Source organism: Capricornis sumatraensis, chromosome 7 (genome assembly GCF_032405125.1).
Source record: "Capricornis sumatraensis isolate serow.1 chromosome 7, serow.2, whole genome shotgun sequence".
In the NCBI taxonomy this organism is placed as follows: Eukaryota; Metazoa; Chordata; class Mammalia; order Artiodactyla; family Bovidae; genus Capricornis; species Capricornis sumatraensis.
The window spans coordinates 45824746-45839568 of NC_091075.1; positions in this window are offsets into that span (position 1 = coordinate 45824746).

Genomic DNA, 14823 nt, shown 5'->3' on the forward strand with positions numbered 1-14823 from the left:
GGAAACACAGTGCAGAAGTGTCTTCTTCCTTTTCAGACCATCTCTCAGCCTCTCTCTCCCCTGAGCTGATAGAAATGCACCACCCTTCCAGGCTCTTATTTAAACCCCTATGGGTAGAGTCAGAGGGCAGACTGTTGCCTAGACACCAGCTTTTCAGGCTTCCTTCAGGGAGGTCTGCACAGTCCCCAGTTTGCCTGTGTGGTTCTCATTCCCTTGCTCAGGGAAAGCTGTGATGGAAAAACGTTTCCACCCAGGTTCCACTATCAATATGACAGTTTTAGCAGAATGCCAGAGGACTATCTATGATGTCTACTCTGGGGGGAAGGAGTGGTCTCACCTGCCCAACATCCGTTGGTTTCCATATTTTCTGCCTGATTCTTATAAATGGAACATAAATGGAGCATGGTTAAGGGGAAAACAGGAGAGAAAAAGGCATAAGTGAAAGATAATCCATTCATCCATCCATTTATTCACTCAGAAAGCTTTCTTGACTGCTATTATATGAATCTGGGAAAGATATTGGGAATTCAAATATAAATGACTCAGTCTTTGTCCTCCAGAAACTCGAGTCTAGGGAAGAGAAACCATTCCAATTGGATGTAAGCAGGGTCTGTTACTTAGGGGAATTACTGACCAATGTTGAGGGAAGATTGGGGGGTACTAAAAGCTTCCTAGAAGAAACAGCATTAGAATTGGATCTTGATGGACATGACACATTTATGGTGGGCCTGCTGTGTTATGACAAGTGTTAAAGGAACATGAACAAAGTAGACTCTTGTCCCTGACATCATGGAGCTTAAATTCTAGAGCAGGGCATAGATGAGTATCGTTGTAGGATGGGAGCAGAAGCTTAGAATCTATCTGTAATGGACAAATATTAGCTAATTCCTTTGTGCCAGATACCATACTTATTGCATCATATTTAATCTTTAGAATGATGTTATGTAGAAGGTACTGTTATTTACATTTTAAAGGTGATCTAACTGAAATTTCAAGAGCATAAATAACCTCCCTACCATTACAGAGCTTGCCATTTAAGATCTGGGATTTGATCTTATGTGTTTCTTACCCCAAAGCATGGGAAGAAATCCCCACAGCCTATTTGATAGAGCAAGAGAGGGACAGTATTCTAAGCAGAGGGAAATGCTTTTGCAAAATTTTAGAACTATGACAGAATTGAGGGTATATTCCAGAAGCTACAAAGGTAGAGTAAGAGTGAAACTGTAGTGTGGGGGAGCAATGGAGCTGGGAACATGGCAACAAAAAGGATGGTTGGGGGATGGTGAAAACCATTTGAAGATGAAGATACACGCAATTACAAGGACTTTGAGTTGGTTCCAGATAGCCATGTCAAACCATTAGTGGGCTCTAAATAAGAACAGGGTAAACTCAGAGTTTTAGAAAGCAGTATTTTGATTGCTAAATGGAAGATATACTGGAACTTGTTATAATTGGAATAATGAAGGTGAAAGATTTGAGAGCTTTAAAAGAAGAATAAATTAAATTGGTGAGCTTAGATTTGGTGAAATTAAATATAGTAATGAAAGGGAGGGAGGATTTATGATGTTGCCTGTTTTTGTCAGGGTAGTTTGAGTTGATGACATTCTTTGAAAAGGGGAATCAGTTCAGTTCAGTTCAGTTCAGTTCAGTCGTTCAGTCGTGTCCGACTCTTTGCGACCCCATGAATCGCAGCATGCCAGGACTCCCTGTCCATCACCAACACCCGGAGTTCACTCAGAGTAGCATCCATCGAGTCCGTAATGCCATCCAGCCATCTCATCCTCTGTCGTCCCCTTCTCCTCCTGCCCCCAATCCCTCCCAGCATCAGAGTCTTTTCCAATGAGTCAACTCTTCACATGAGGTGGCCAAAGTACTGGAGTTTCAGCTTCTGCATCATTCCTTCCAATGAACACCCAGGGTTGATCTCCTTTAGGATGGACTGGTTGGATCTCCTTGCAGTCCAAGGGACTCTCAAGGGTCTTCTCCAAAACCACATTTCTAAAGCATCAATTCTTTGGCGCTCAGCCTTCTTCACAGTCCAACTCTCACATCCATACATGACCACAGGAAAAACCATAGTCTTGACTAGACAGACCTTAGTCGGCAAAGTAATGTCTCTGCTTTTGAGTATGCTATCTAGGTTGCTCATAACTTTTCTTCCAAGGAGTAAGCATCTTTTAATTTCATGGCTGCAGTCACCATCTGCAGTGATTTTGGAGCCCAAAAAAATAAAGTCTGACACTGTTTCCACTGTTTACCCATCTATTTCCATGGAGTGATGGGACTGGATGCCATGATCTTCGTTTTCTGAATGTTGAGCTTTATAAATCAATTTTTGGGAAGATGTACTCAGTTTGAGACATACTATGTTTAAACTTCCAGGAGAAACTCGAAAGAAAATGTCCAGTAGGTCTATGAGTCCAAAGCTTGAGAGAGTGACTTGGGTGGAAGAAACTGGTTTAGAAGTCATCTTCCATGGTCTTCAGGAAGTCACTCTCGTATTGGTCAATAAAACATCTCAAAGAGAACATGCATCAAGAAAAGAAAGATGATTAAAGAAACAAGCCAGGGGAATATCAACATGAAAGAGACAAGTAGAGGGAAAAAAACAAAAATGAAGGAGACTACAAAGTGGTGGCTAGAATGAAAAGAGAAAGATGAGAGATTAATGGACTAAGAGTATTTTTCTGTTTCTATAGCATGTTAGTATTGGAAGCTATCTTCCCCTTTCACTTTAGAGATGTTATGAAAGCAGTGCTTGGAGAGGTAAAATGCATGGGCCAAAAACACAGATGGTCACTATTACAACCAGACCTGAGTTCCAGAGCCAACATGGTTTTTGTGTTTTTGTTTGTATTTTGTTTAGTCTCACTGTCTAGAATGTATATTATGCAAAGAATATAATCAATCTGACTTCAGTATCGACCATCTGGGGATGTCCACGTATAGAGTCTTCTCTTGTGTTGTTGGAAGAAGGTGTTTGCTATGACCAGTGTGTTCTCTTGGCAAAACTGTTAGCCTTTGCCTTACATCATCCTGTACTCCAAGGCCAAATTTGCCTGTTATTCCAGATATTTCTTGACTTCCTACTTTTGCAGTCCAATTCCCTATAATGAACAGAACATTTTTTTTTGGGGGGGGGGATTGTTAGTTCTGGAAGATCTTGTAGGTCTTCATAGAACCTTTCAACTTCACCTTCTTCAGCATTAATGTTTGGGGCATAGACTTGGATTACTGTGATATTGAATGGTTTGCCTTGGAAATGAAAAGAGATCATTCTGTTATTTTTGAGATTGCATCTAAATACTGCATTTCAGACTCTTTTGTTGACTATGATGGCTACTCCATTTCTTCTAAGGGATGCTTACCCACAGTAGTAGATATAATGATCATCTGAGTTAAATTCACCCATTCCAGTCCATTTTAGTTCACTGAGCCATCTCCTGTTTGACCACTTCCAATTTGCCTTGATTCATGGACCTAACATTCCAGGTTCCTATGCAATATTGCTCTTTACAGCATCAGACCTTACTTCTATCACCAGTCATATTCACAACTGGGTGCTTTTTTGTTTTGGCTCCATCTCTTCATTCTTTCTGGAGCTATTTCTCCACTGATTTCCAGTAGCATACTGGGCACCTACCAACCTGCTGAGTTCACTCTTCAGTGTCCTTTCTTTTTGCCTTTTCCTACAGCTCATGGGCTTCTCTAGGTAAGAATACTGAAGTAGTTTGCCATTCCTTTCTCCAGTGGACCACATTTTGTCAGAACTCTCCACCATTACCCGTCTGTCTTGGGTGGCTCTACATGGCATGGCTCATAGTTTCACTGAGTTAGACAAACCTGCAATCCATGTGATCATATTGGTTAGTTTTCTGTGATTGTGGTTTTCAGTCTGTCTGCCCTCTGATGGAGAAAGATAAGAGACTTATGGAAGCTTCCTGGTGGAAGTGACTGACTGAGGGGAAAACTGGGTCTTGTTCTGATAGCCAGGAGATAGGAAAGTCTTCCTCAATGATCAGTGGAAAAAAATAGAGGAAAACAATAGAATGGGAAAGAGTAGAGATCGCTTCAATAAAATTAGAGATACCAAGGGAAATCATGCATAGATGGGCACAATAAAGGACAGAAATGGTATGCACCTAACAGAAGCAGAAGATATTAAGAAGAGTTGGCAAGAATACACAGAAGAACTATTCAAAAAAAAAAGATCTTCATGACATAGATGATCATGATGATGTGATCACTCACCTACAGCCAGACATCCTGGAATGCAAAGTCAAGTGGGCCTTAGGAAGCATCATTATGAACAAAGCTAGCGGAGGTGATGGAATTCTAGTTGAGCTATTTCAAATCCAAAAAGATGATGCTGTTAAAGTGCTCCACTCAACATACTAGCAAATTTGGAAAACTCAGCAATGGTCACAGGACTGGAAAAGGTCAGTTTCATTCCAATCCTAAAAAAAGGCAATGCCAAAGAATGCTCGAACTACCACACAATTGCACTCATCTCACACACTAGTAAAGTAATGCTCAAAATTCTCCAAGGCAGGCTTCAACAGTACGTGAACTGTGAACTTCCAGATGTTCAAGCTGGATTTAGAAAAGTCAGAGGAACTAAAGATCAAATTGCCAACATCCATTGGTTCATGGAAAAAGCAAGAGAGTTCCAGAAAAACATCTAATTCTGCTTTATTCAGTTCAGTTCAGTTGCTCAGTTGTGTCCGACTCTTTGCGACCCCGTGAATCGCAGCACACCAGGCCTCCCAGTCCATCACCAACTCTCAGAGTTCACTCAGACTCACGTCCATCGAGTCAGTGATCATCCAGCTATCTCATCCTCTGTCGTCCCCTTCTCCTCCTGCCCCCACGCTGAAGAATTGACGCTTTTGAACTGTGGTGTTGGAGAAGACTCTTGAGAGTCCCTTGGACTGCAAGGAGATCCAACCAGTCCATTCTGAAGGAGATCAGCCCTGGGATTTCTTTGGAAGGAATGATGCTAAAGCTAAAACTTCAGTACTTTGGCCACCTCATGCGAAGAGTTGACTCATTGGAAAAGACTCTGCTGTATTAACTATGCCAAAACCACTAGATCCTTCAGGTATTACCTAAATCAAATCCTTTAGGACTATACAGTGGAAGTGACAAATAGATTCAGGGATTGACTGTGTGGATCACAACACAGTGTGGAAAATTCTTCAAGAGATGGGAATAACAGACCACCTGACCTGCCTCCTGATAAATATGTATGCAGGTCGGGAAGCAACAGTTAGAACTGGACATGGAACAACAGACTGGTTCCAAATCGGGAAAGGAGCACATCAAGGCTGCATATTGTCACCCTGCTTATTTAACTTCTATGCAGAGTACATCATGAAAAAAACACTGGACTGGATGAAGCACAAGCTGGAATCAAGATTGCCAGGAGAAATATCAATAACCTCAGATATTCAGATGACACCACCCTTATGGCAGAAAGTAAAGAGGAGCTAGAAAGCCTCTTAATGAAAGTGAAAGAGGAGAGTGAAACAGTTGGCTTAAAACTCAATGTTCAGAAAACTAAGATCATGGCATCTGTTCCCATCACTTCATGGCAAATAGATGGGGAAACAATGGAAACAGTGACAGACTATTTTTTTGGGCTCCAAAATTACTGCAGATGATGACTGCAGCCAACAAATTAAAAGACACTTGCTACTTGGAAGAAAAGTTATGACCAACCTAGATAGCTTATTAAAAAGCACAGACATTAATTTGCCAACAAAGGTCCATCTAGTCAAAGCTATGGTTTTTCCAGTAGTCTTGTGTGGATGTGAGAGTTGGACTGTAAAGAAACCTGAGCTCAGAAGAATGATGCTTTTGAACTGTGGTGTTGGAGAAGATTCTTGAGAGTCCCTTGGACTGCAAAGAGATCCAACCAGTCCATCTAAAGGAAATCAGTCCTGATTATTCATTGGAAGGACTGATGTTGAAGCTGAAACTCCAATACTTTGGCCACCTGGTGCAAAGAACTGACTCATTGGAAAAGATCTGGATGCTGGGAAAGATTGAAGGCAGGAGGAGAAGAGGATGACAGAGGATGAGACGATTGAATGGCATCACTGACTCAATGGACATGAATTTGAGTAAACTCTGGGTGTTGGTGACGGGCAGGGAGACCTGTCGTGCTGCAGTCCATGGGGTCACAAAGAGTTGGATACAACTGAGCAACTGAACTGAGCTGATACATATATATATATATATACACACACACACACACACACATATATGAAATGTCCTTTGACATCAGATTTCATCACTGTTTTCCAATTTTTTAAAGGCATTAAGATAAGTATGTTCATCATACTGGGTAATTTTACATAAATTAGACTAAGAAATGTCATATCAACCCCACAGCATGGGCTTTGTCTTCCCATTTTTCTTGAGGAAACTGAGGCTGAAAACATCAAGAAGTAAATTTGCTGGGATCACACAGCTATGGTAGATAGTTATTTCATGGTCAGATTGTCCTAATTATTTTTGTCAATTTCTTCACAATTCAATGCTGACTCCATATGCAAACTAGCCAGAAGGAACAATTTTAAGGAGTTATCTCAATAATAAAAAGGTAGAGTGATTTAAAAGCTTTGTTTTCTGCATTGGGGCATGGAGGTGAATTGTAAAGTGATATCAGAGCTTTGAGGAAATTAGTGATATCTTTCAAAAAATGCCAATAATAGAGAACTAACTCCAGAGTTATTAACGGAGTTGGCACTTTTTACTCTCAGAGTAAGTCCATCATTTTGCTGGGGCCTTAGCCTCTTGTGCTGGAAATGAGTTAATGTCGTCAAACTATGACAAGCTATTTTTATTTCTTACCCAGATCAGCCATAGTTTACCAATGCATTTCAAAGTATGGCTGATGGAAGCTCCACCTGAAACCTGTTCTCCCAGTTACGTATCTTCATCCCATTCATCGTTTCAAGAAAAGAAATCTTATTGCACGGCAGTCTTTTCATCTGCTTTGGTTTCAGCTAGAGATAAACTGTGCTTGCTGCAAACTAATTAATATTAGTCACCTGGAAAGTAGAAATTGGGAGACAACAGGCTTCTCTTTCTTGATAAACAGATTTCTGGGTAAGGGATGCCTATGGTTGTGACAATTCATTTGGCCATAGAAATAGCAGAAATGAGACTTTTGGGGTAGATATTGGAAGGTACGAGCAAATCTCCCCTGCTTCTGCCGTTTTTGTTCAGGTGGAGTTTTTGTACTGTTTCAAGCTTCCTTAAGAAGTCCTTTGGATCAGCAGAAATCTCTGTGCCCTTAGAGAAATTCCCCTTAAACTATTACCAGTTTGTGAAAATAATGACCAACTCCTAGGAAACCTCATTTTGTGCCCCAGTCATCACCAGGCTCCTTGCCTTGACCCAGGTTCCCACTTGGGTAAAGAGCCATAAGGTTGGCCTGGGTGATGTGTTATCCAAGAAATCTGAAATCAGACCATGCAGCTAGGAAAGAGAAGCAAAGTATGTTTAGAAGCAGGAAGCAGCAGGCAGATTCCCCAGAACAAGCCTGGGCATGGTGGGGAGGGGAGTCAAAAAGCTCTGAGGAAAGACAGCCCATGTTTCTCAAGCACTGGGTACAATGAGCTCTTTACAACTGCCCTCAAATGAAGAGGTCACAGTCTCTCATAGGAGACTCTCATTTTAGGGGGCGTTTCTTAGAATGAGCCAAGAGAGGGGAAATGCTACTATATGAGTATTCCTTGCACCTAATTTCTCATAGAAGTTTTCAGGGATCATTTTCCCAAATCAAGAATCATAAATTGTCCTTCTTATAGGAGCTAGAAAAGTATAATCATCCAGAAATGATTCCGAGCCAGGGTATATTTGTGGATTCATTTAGCAAAAGCTGAAAATTCTGTCAATGTTCATTCATCTATCCAGTCAGCCAGCCAACATCCTCACGAACTCAGAGGGCAAAGCAAAGGTAGACTAACACATTAGGATATGAAATTCTGGTTGCTGTGATAGGTGTATACACAGAAGACATAAAATCGAACAAGTCAGTTCTACAAATCTCAGGCACAAAGTGGGGAGAGAGAGGTCTGGAAAATTTTTCTGGAGAAGGCAACCCCTGAACTAAGTCAATGAAAGATGGCAAGTATTCATAGGCAGACATATTAAGGAAACCCTGACTGTTCTCCACTCCAGGAGAGATCTGGGGAAAGAGAGAATTTCACTGCTTCTCTTTCTTGTACTGCCAGTTCCACATATCAAGGTCAATTCTGGTAACAAGTTTGGCAAAAACAAACCCAATACTGTAAAGCAATTATCCTTCGATTAAAAAGAAATAAAAATTTTTTTAAAAAGAAAAAAAGATCCCATGGAACTTTCACTGTCCATTCTCCCTGATGAGTAATGAATTTGGTCCCATAGATCTTGGGATGTTTCTGAATTATTCACTCATCACATTGTATGCATTCACTAGACTGCAAATTACTTGAGGACAGGGCTTCTCATTAACTGGTTTTTGCTACTCTGGTGATGACAATGTTGTCTGGAACATAGCAGATGTGTTTCTAAATTTAATCAAGTACTCTATATGTCTCCACACTTGATTGGGATTTTCTTAAGTGTAGGAAATACATGATTCATCCCTTCTAGTTCTACCTCAAAGTAAATATTAAGTAAATATTTTATGAATGTCTTTAAATAAGTGAGGAAGAAAGTTCTTTGGTATTGAGAATATAAGTGAGTATTACAACTTATCCTAGGGACTCACTCAAACTTCAACATGATAGTGAAGGCAAGGATATGCTCACTGTATGTTCTTCTTCTGCCCAGTGTTGTCCTTCCTGCATTCCTCCAGTGAGGGAGGTCTTGGGTTTTCTGATTGCTCTCACTTTTGCTCTAACACAACCACCTATATCATCTTGAAATGATCTGAGCAACAGTGAGTTAGAACTGGTAATAGCCATAGTTTTTCATCTTCCCCAAGAGTACTTTCAGTTTCATTAAAATGTATATGAATCACTAAGTGCTGAATTTCCAGTATGATTGATCAGCCATAGAAGAAATATTTTGGAGAAAGGAAACTGCCATGTACGACTCAACTCTTACTATGGGTGCAGTAGTCTAATCCGTAATAAGATTAATTCTGCCTCACTGGCTGGTTAGTCAATATCCCTGTTGTCCTTATGGACTCAAGTTTGTTCTGTGTGGATTTATTCTTGGCAATGTATTGCTGGTTCCCATTCTGATATTGTATGGTGCTCAGCAACTTGTGATGTCACTGAGATAACAAGGACAGCCTACATTCTAACCATTGTGCGACAGGAAGCCAAAGGCTTACCCTCTATGACCCCGAGTGTTCTTGACTGTGACCCCTAAGACCCTTCTCCTGTTGTTAATTCTATAATTCTTTGAATTTTGTTTATCTTCTCAGAGACCATGAAGTCAGTGGATATGGTATTTCTCATCATCGTATTTGTAAGTTTCCTTTGGAAGGGGAAGGAGTGTCCTTGGAGGGGTATATGAATTACCACGGATCCTGAGTAACTTGTTACTCATGGTGATTCATTAAGCTGCAGAGGGGTTCTCAGCCCATCCCAGCATCTTAAACAATCCATCCAAATCCAACCTTTGGCCTAACCATGTAGAGGGTTGGAAAATTCACAGCCACAGAAAGCTCTGTGAATGGAATAGCATCTGTATATTTTTGGGGCAATGGGGAGACATGAAGAAAAGACAAATCCAGTGGAGGAGCAGTATCTTCTACCATCCAGGTTTACTCTTGAATTTAAATATTCACGGATTGTGTACAATGGTCCTCAATACAGAGAGGCCACCCTCAAGGAAAACTATGCCCTCCAAGCAGATACACAAACCACATTCTAGCCACATTCTCTCCAAGGGGGAACACACACACACACACACACACACACAACTGTATTTGCTCTATTAAGTCCAACCTTCTCTCAACAATTTCTTTCTTACTTGGCCCATGGAATGAATCACAAAGAGGTTATTTTCTGGGGAAATTGGTAGAAAAACCCTAGTGCAGACAGTTCTCATTTCGATTGCAGCCTGACTTCCACTTACTGAATATCACATCGAGTGGTGGTTCAGGGGTTGCAAAGGAGAGCTCAGCAAAAGAAGAAAAAAAATAAGCCCACAAAGTTTTTCAAGGTACCTACTGCAGAGTTATCAGGTCATAGATCTAAATGTCAGTGCTATACGCCTGATTTGCACATTTCAAACCGATTTGGTAATTTTTTTTCATTTTTATCTGCACGCATGAAGTGCTTTAGAATACTGGAACAATTTAGAATCATATTTAGTTTGCAACAGTTCAATTAACTTAAGTGCTGAAACATTCTCCCCAGCTGGTAACTAGTTTAATTGGTTACTATTACAAGAAATAATTTCTTCAGTGCTGGGGCTTCCCAATGTCCTCTCTGGAGAGGGCATGGCCATGCACAGGTATGTGGAAATGGGAAGGTTAGGAGTCTGGCAAAAATCTCTGACTTAACAAAGAAGAAACATCAGAATCCATTATACTATTTAAAACAAACAAACAGACTCCCTAGGTATGGGTTTCTAACTTCTGCTGTGATTTTATGACTTTTTGTTCCCTTGGAATAACTTTATAACCACTCAATAAGCAAGATGAGGCTGTGGATCAAGGGTCGAAGACTTTTAAAGATATGGCATAAATGCACTTAACCATGAGCCAAAGTGATAAATAGGAAACCAAGATGAATGTCAGGAACGCTGTGAAGAATGATTAGCTGGGACAGTTGGAGCAGCTGCTAAGGCAACTCCAAACACCTGGAAAGAAGGATTTCCTTCTGGCTTACAGCAAGGCTGAATTGTTCTAATTGCATTTGCATTAAAAGGCATCACTGCAAATTGCAGAAAAGGATACGGTACAGTGGGAAAACACTGTGTAAGTTTTCAAAAGGCACCATATAATACTGCATCTTACTTGGGAGACATGGAAAGGTAGTTAAGAGAAAAAGAAATGGATAGGAATAGCTACATACCAACCACAGGAGGCAGGTCACTACTGAGGAGGGAAGGAGAAGAAAAGAGACTGGCATGTGATTTGTTTTCAGGGCAATCTTTAGCATAGTGGGTAAATGTTAGGATCCCATAAACTCTGGAAGTGAATACATGAGGGTGTATTTGATTATTTTATGCACTTACCTGTCTGTGTGATATGTTTTCTGATTAAAACTTAAAAGCATTTTAAAAAGAGTCTGTGACAATATCCATTATGTAGTCATTGTTAAACCAGTCATTGCTGCAATGTTTTCTCCCACCATGGAGACGAAAAGCCTTAGACTACTTTTTAAGGATCATAGAATACCAAAACCCAAAGTCCATGATAAACTACCTCTCCTAACCTCTTTATAATTTTTCTTGTTTGCTTTTTCTTTCTTTTTTTTATAGAAGTATACTTGCTTTACAATATGGTATTGTCACCCTGCTTATTTAACTTAAATGCAGCGTACATCATGAGAAACACCGGACTGGATGAAGCACAAGCTGGAATCAAGATTGCTGGGAGAAATATCAATAACCTCAGATATGCAGATGATAACACACTTATGGCAAAAAGCGAAGAAGAACTAAAGAGCCTCTTGATGAAAGTGAAAGTGGAGAGTGAAAAAGTGGGCTTAAAACTCAATGTTCAGAAAACTAAGATCATGGCATTTGGTTCCATCACTTCATGGCAAATAGATGGGAAAACAGTGACAGATTTTATTTTGGGGGGCTTCAAAATCACTGCAGATGGTGATTGCAGCCATGAAATTAAAAGACACTTGCTCCTTGGAAGAAAAGTTATGACCAACCTAGACAACATATTAAACAGCAGAGACATTACTTTGCCAACAAATATCCATCTAGTCAAAGCTATGGTTTTTCTAGTAGTCATGTATATATGTGAAAGTTGGAGTATAAAGAAAGCTGAGCACCTAAGAATTGATGCTTTTGAACTGTGGTGTTGGAGAAGACTCTTGAGCGTCCCTTGGACAGCAAGGAGATCCAACCAGTCTATCCTAAAGGAAATCAGTCCTGAATATTCATTGGCAGGACTGATGCTGAAGCTCCAATACTTTGGCCACCTCATGTGAAGAGTTGACTCACTGGAAAAGACCCTGATGCTGGGAGGGATTGGGGGCAAGAGGAAATGGGGACCACAGAGGATGAGATGGCTGGATGGCATCACCAACTCGATGGACATGAGTTTGAGTAAACTCTGGAAGTTGGTAATGGACAGGGAGGTCTGGTGTGCTGCAGTCCATGGGGTCATAAATAGTCAGACACGACTGCGTAACTGAACTTAACTGAACTGCTACACAGCAAAGTGATTCATTTTAGCTATATATATTCCTTTCCATTATGGTTAATCATAGGATTTGAATACAGTTCTCTGTGCAGTGCAGTAGGACCTTGCTGCTTATCCATTCCATACATAAAAGCTTTCTTCTGCTAACCCCAACATCCCACTCCATCCCTTCCTCAACCTCTACCCATCTTGGCAACTGTTACTGGCTTATTTTCTGTGACTTGAGGCTGTTTCTCTTTTGTAGATAGGTTCATTTGTGTCATAGTTTGAAAGTCTCTCAGCCATCTCTAACTCTTTGTGACCCCATGGGCTATAGAGTTGATGGAATTTTCCAGGCCAGAATACTGGAGTGGGCAGCCCTTCCCTTCTCCAGTGGATCTTCCCAACCCAGAGATCTCCCGCATTGTAGGCAGATTCTTTACCAGCTGAGCCACAAGGGAAGCCCAGATTCCACATATAAGGGATATCATATAGTATTTGTCTTTCTCTTTCTGACTTGCTTCACTTAGTATGAAAATCTCTAGCTGCATCCATGTTGCCTCAAATGGAGTCATTTTGCTTTTTTGGCTCTTTTTGTAATTTTAACTGACCTCACTGACCTTGGCCACATGGATTAGAAATGTAGCCCAAATATTGCAGTGTTAGAAAGTGAACCCTCTTTCTTCTGCTATTGATTCCAGGTATACGGACACTACCCCCAAAAGGCCAGCCATAAACTTGAATTATGAGTATCTAGTGACTGATTTCCACAGTAATCCTAAGACCTAACTATAGAAAGGTTAGCACTGGAGAGAGAAACTCAGACAAAAACACATGAGAAATTTTAAGAGGGTCCTCTGTCATGAACAGCTGATATTCAAGATAACAATGACTATACCCACAGGAAAAAGAGAGCATTCGGTTGAAAGATGGTTAGTGATTGTACTTGTAGCTTGTCACATAGCTTTAAAATAATGTTTTAAGACTTCTAAATAGTGTTGGGAAAACCATAAAGACCTATAATATACTGATTATTTTTATTATCAAATATCTAAGTGGTAATGGTGTACCAACTTCAAAGCAGGGAGGAGGTCTACTTTTTTAAAAAGTTGATTGTCAGTCCTTTTAAATCAAATTGTTTCCCATGGGATCACAGCCCTTTGCCATTCATGCCCATTAAGTATTAGAATCTCTGGCCTCCACCTCATAGACATTAGTTATGTAGCAATATACTTTCTAGAAAACACACACACACGTGACACACAACATATACATATATACACACAGGTATATACATACACACATATGCATATGTATACATATACAGGTGACCTTTGGGCAACACAGATTTGAACTGCTAGAGTCTACTTATACCGTACTTGGATTTTTAAATATGATGTAATGTGGAATCACATATATGGAGGGCTGACTGTAAAGTTATTCCCAGATTTTGAGTGTACAGGTTATAGGCGTTCCTAACCCATGTTTTTCTGAAAGAGATGGGAATACCAGACCATCTGTCCTGCCTCTTGAGAAATCTGTATGCAGGTCAGGAAGCAACAGTTTGAACTGGACATGGAACAACAGACTGGTTCCAAATAGGAAAAGGAGTACGTCAAGGCTGTATATTGTCACCCTGCTTATTTAACTTCTATGCAGAGTACATCATGAGAAATGCTGGACTGGAAGAAACACAAGCTGGAATCAAGATTGCCGGGAGAAATATCAATAACCTCAGATATGCAGATGACACCACTCTTATGGCAGAAAGTGAAGAGGAACTAAAAAGCCTCTTGATGAAAGTGAAAGACGAGAGTGAAAAAGTTGGCTTAAAGCTCAACATTCAGAAAACGAAGATCATGGCATCCGGTCCCATCACTTCATGGCAAATAGATAGGGAAACAGTGGAAACAGTGTCAGACTTTATTTTTTTAGGCTCCCAAATCACTGCAGATGGTGATTGCAGCCATGAAATTAAAAGATGCTTACTCCTTGGAAGAAAAATTATGACCAACCTAGATAGCACATTAAAAAGCAGAAACATTACTTTGCCGACTAAGGTCCGTCTAGTCAAGGCTATGGTTTTTCCTGTGGTCATGTATGGATGTGAGAGTTGGACTGTGAAGAAGGCTGAGCGCTGAAGAATTGATGCTTTTGAACTGTGGTGTTGGAGAAGACTCTTGAGAGTCCCTTGGACTGCAAGGAGATCCAACCAGTCCATTCTGGAGGAGATCAGCCCTGGGATTTCTTTGGAAGGAATGATGCTAAAGCTGAAACTCCAGTACTTTGGCCACCTCATGCGAAGAGTTGACTCACTGGAAAAGACTCTAATGCTGGGAGGGATTGGGGGCAGGAGGAGAAGGGGATGACGGAGGATGAGATGGCTGGATGGCATCACTGACTCGATGGACATGAGTCTGAGTGAACTCCGGGAGTTGGTGATGGACAGGGAGGCCTGGTGTGCTGCCGTTCATGGGGTCACAAAGAGTCGGACATGACTGAGCAAC